The sequence below is a fragment of the Colobus angolensis genome, unplaced genomic scaffold (assembly GCF_000951035.1).
Source record: "Colobus angolensis palliatus isolate OR3802 unplaced genomic scaffold, Cang.pa_1.0 Scaffold101, whole genome shotgun sequence".
NCBI classification, from domain to species: Eukaryota; Metazoa; Chordata; class Mammalia; order Primates; family Cercopithecidae; genus Colobus; species Colobus angolensis.
In genome coordinates this window covers 4848366-4853352 of record NW_012111031.1, presented here as the reverse complement: position 1 = coordinate 4853352, position 4987 = coordinate 4848366, and positions in this window count along the sequence as shown.

The window sequence follows — 4987 nt, the reverse complement described above, 5'->3', positions numbered from 1 at the left end:
AATTAGAAAAACCGTTTTTATTTTTTACTTTTATTTTAGGTTGAGGAGTACATGTGTAGGTTTGTTATACAGGTAAATTACATGTCATAGGGATTTGGTGTACAGATTATTTCATCACCCAGGTAGTAAGCATAGTACACAATAGGTAGTTTTTCAATCCTCGCCCTTCTTCCACCCTTCATCCTCAAGTAGGCCCTGGGGTCTGTTGTTTCCTTCTTTGTGTTCATATGGACTCAGTGAGTAGCTCCCACTTATAAGTGAGAACATGTGGGATTTGATTTTCTGTTTCTGTGTTTGTATGCTTAGGATAATGGCCTCCAACTCCATCTGTGTTGCTGCAAAGGACATGGTCTCATTTTTTAGGACTGCATATTATTCTATGGTGTATATGTACCACATTTTCTTTATCCTTTCTACTGCTGATGGGCATTTGGGTTGAGTCGATGTGTTTGATGTACGATGAACATATGCATGCATTTGTCTTTATGGTGGAAAGATTTATAGTCCTTTGGATATATACTTAACAATGGGATTCCTGGCTTGAATGGTAATTTTAAGTTCTTTCAGGAATCACAGAAAAAAGGGATTGCTTATACACCACTGATGGGACTATAAATTAATTCATCCATTGTGGAAAGCAGAAAATCATCATTTTAAAATGACTAATAAGAGAATGGGCATAACAAATTATTTGCAGTAATTATTAAAATCATAAAGCCTAGAGTTTTCATAATGAATGGATCAGGCTAGTATCAACTGAATCACCTGATATGGTTTGGATATTTTGTCTTCACCAAATCTCATGCTGAAATGTGATCTCCAATGTTGCAGGTGGGCCTAGTGGGAGGTGTTTGGGTCATGAGTGGCTTAGTGCTGTCCTCATGGTAATGAGTGAGTTCATATTCTATGAGTTCATGTGAGACTGGTTGATTAAAAGAGCCTGGTACCTCCTCCCTCTCTCTCTTGGTCTCTCTCTCACCATGTTACATGCTGGCTCCCCTTTGCCTTCCACCATGATTGTGAGCTTCCTGAGGTCTCACCGGAAGCAGATGCTGGCACTGTGCTTATACAGCCTGCACAACTGTGAGCCAAATTATCCTCCTTTCTTATAAATTACCCAGTCTCAGGTATTCCTTTATAACAATGCAAATGGATTATCACACCACTTATGTCTTCTTATCAATAAGACTAGACATGTGCCTCCTGCTGTAATGCAACAGGACATGCACAATACCACCGATGAAAGATTCTTGTCCTTAAACCACACAAAACAACAATTTTAATATAAACAAGTTTTTCCAACTATGTAGGATATAGAAAACTGTTAAACACGGGAACAGAAAGTCAAACACTGCATGTTCTCACTCATAAGTGGGAGCTGAACAATGAAAACATATGGACACAGGATGGGGAACAACACACAAGGCCTGTCGGGGGTTGGGGAAAAAGGGAGGGAGAGCATTAGGACAACTACCTAATGCATGCAGGGCTCAAAACCTGATGGGTTAATAGGTGCAGCAAACTACCATGGCACATGTATACCTACGTAACAAACCTGCACATTCTGCACATGTATCCTGGAACTTAAAGTAAAATTTTTAAAAATTAAAAAAAAAAAAAACTGTTAAAGGATACCACGTGGATACAAGGCTAAATTCAGAATTTAAAATATTCAATAAAATAAAAGATCCAGTTCCCTTCACCAATAAATGTCATGAGAAAGTTTTAAGAGAACTATCAGCCAAATGCAACACGTGGGCCTTGCTTGGATCCTGATTCAAACAAAGCAACTGTAGAGAGACATTTTCACACAGTCAGGGAAAAAGTGAGCAGGGACTAGATACTAGATATCTTCTCCATAATCTCTCCTGAAATACAGAACAAAATAACTCTCAAAAAATGATTTTTGTTACATTCTTCTTTATTTGGTTTGGTTTTTAAAGTCCCACTTTAATTATACTGACACCTGTTTTATTCTTTACCGGCTTTAATCACTTGCACTGACAGTTAATGGACAGAATGATGTATATAAGAGAACAGTTGCCAACTTTCAAATGCTAAGAAAACACTGAAAGACCACGTGCATCTGTTAGGCAAGTAATAATTCATATGAGAAATTATATGAGATAATAATACAAGATAATTGAAACACATAAACAACAATAATTCAACAGCACCACCGAATACTTCAAAGGAGCTAAGGGACTGAAGGATATGCTATCCCAAAATTTGCCAAATTGGTAGATTGCTTTTTTTCAAATTAAGAACACTGGAGAAATTGGAGTTTCAGAAAGGGCTAGATGACCTGTCCCTTTCTGCACGTGGCAAGCCATAAAGATTCTTCTGGGAGGGGTACTGTCCCTGTACCAGAGAGAGAAAACAGCCTTTATCCCCAGAGTGGTAATCAGGGAGCTGCAATGGACCTGAAGAAAGGAACTTCCCGAAGTAACCCTTATCTTGCAGTAGTTTTATACCCCGCCCACCAGGTATCTCCTAGTGACCTCCCTAGAACTTACTGCCCCTAACCAGGTCCTCTTGTCGTGTCATTTCTTTACAAATTTTTCATTCTTTGTCCAAAACATGTAAAAGCATTTTGCTTCGACCATGTCTGTGGACTTCACTCTCTTGTGAAGATCTTCATGTACATGCAAAACTAACAAAATGTATATGTTTTTCTCTTGTAAATCTGCCTTATGTCCATTTGGTTCCTGGATTAAGCTGAAGAGGCTCATAAAAGCTAATGGGGCTTGGAGATGATCTCTCACTCCCCTAGATAGCATTCTGTGTGACTCATCAAATACTCATTGAGTTCCTTACCGTTGTCATTGATGCAGAGTATATTAACAATTTCTATTCTTCAGAAAAGCCCAGTCTTCTTTTTGAAAATAATATATAAACTAAGCCTAAAATCTTTTCAATCTTAAAATGTTCGGTCAGCAATATTTTGAATATCTCTTAAAAGCATTGGTTATACAACGGGTCTTTTGTCTTCTCTCCCCAATCCAGCTAGTAGGAAAATGAACTGAAAGTATCCTTGGTTAGCAATTATACTCCCCTCACCTGTAGAGGCACCAGTGGGTTGCAATTAGTAAAATTCAGCAGAATTCTAATGCCTCACCAGTGAGATGATGAGTGCAAAGCTTACCACTACCATGTTCTTAATTAAACAAGGAGATAAATATCACACTGAGTTTCTGAAATAAGCTGCCTAAGGAGTTGATATGTAGGTATTTCAGGCATTTTGATTTGTGACTTACATATCCCTGCTGAAAGAAATTTGAAAGAAAATTGAATAGCTCCTTCTTTAAAAAAAAAAAAAATCTATTTTGTTCTCTTTTCAAATAGATTAACAAGAATCTGGTCTTAAGTTTGAGAAAAACTGAGCTCCCTACCAACCCAGGAGAATACATTAATAGAGCATAATAGCCTGTTTACATCAACAAAAGCTTCCCAGGTCTCCCTGGCCTGGTTCTACATAGTGTTTTCTTTGCTGTTGCCAAACATACGCTGCAATTTTCAACTTGCTCATTCTTTAAGACCTTATTCAAAGCATCTGTTTTCCACAAGGCATTTCCAGGTCCCAGTCAAAAATAGAATCCCTGCGTTTATCATCTGATACTCTTCTTTATTACAGTGTTATATTGGTGTAAATTTGTCTCCATCTCCATCTCTATCAACATCTGCATTCTTATTTCAGCATTTTACTAGACTCTCAGTCCCTAAAACCACTTTTACTCTAATTGTGTGCAGCATAGTGCTTGACACATAGTACAATATTTGTCAAACTAGATAAAAAGCCAAACAGGCTAAAATTGTGAACTGTCTTTTTATTTCTTCCCTCCCATTGTGTATTGAATTTCTTTTTTTTTATTATAATTTAAGTTCTTGGATACGTGTGCAGAACATGCAGTTTTGTTACATAGGTAAACATATGCCATGGTGGTTTGCTGCACCCATCAACCGTCATCTACAATAGGTATTTCTCCTAATGCTTTCCCTCTCCTAGCCCCCCACCCTCCAACAGGCCACAGTATGTGATGTTCCCCTCCCTGTATCCATGTAGTCTCATTGTTCAACTCCCACTCACGAGTGAGAACATGCGGTGTTTGATTTTCTGTTCCTGTGTTAGTTTGCTGAGAAAGATAGTTTCCAGTTTCATCCACGTCCCTGAAAAGGACATGAACTCATCCTTTCTTATGGCTTCATAGTATTCCATGGTATATATGTGCCACATTTTCTTAATCCAGTCTATCATTGATGGGCATTTGGGTTGGTTCCAAGTCTTTGCTATTGTGAAGAGTGCTGCAATAAACATACGTGTGCATGTGTCTTTATAGCAGGATGATTTACATTCCTTTGGGTATATACCCGGTAATGGGATGGCTGGGTCAAATGGTATTTTTCAGTTCTAGATCCTGAAGGAATTGCCACACTGTCTTCTACAATGGTTGAACTAATTTACAGTCCCACCAGTAGTGTAAAAGTGTTTCTATTTCTCCACATCCTCTCCAGCATCTGTTGTTTCCTGACTTTTTAATGATCGCCATTCTAACTGGCATGAGATGGTATCTCATTGTGGTTTTGATTTGCATTTCTCTAATGACCAGTGATGATGAGCTTTTTTTCGTATGTTTATTGACCGCATAAATGTTTTCTTTTGAGAAGTGTCTGTTTATATTATTTGCCCAGTTTTTGATGGGGTGGTTTTTTTCTTGTAAATTTGTTTAGGTTCTTTGTGGGTTCTGGATATTAGCCCTTTGTCAGGTGGATAGATGGCAAAAATTTTCTCCCATTCTGTAGGCTGCCTGTTCACTCTGATGATAGTTTCTTTCGCTGTGCAGAAACTCTTTAGTTTAATTATATGCTATTTGTCTATTTTGGCTTTTGTTGCCATTGCTTTTGGTGTTTTAGTCATGAAGTCTTTGCCCATGCCTATGTCCTGAATGGTATTGCCTAGGTTTTCTTCTAGGGTTTTTCTAGTTTTAGT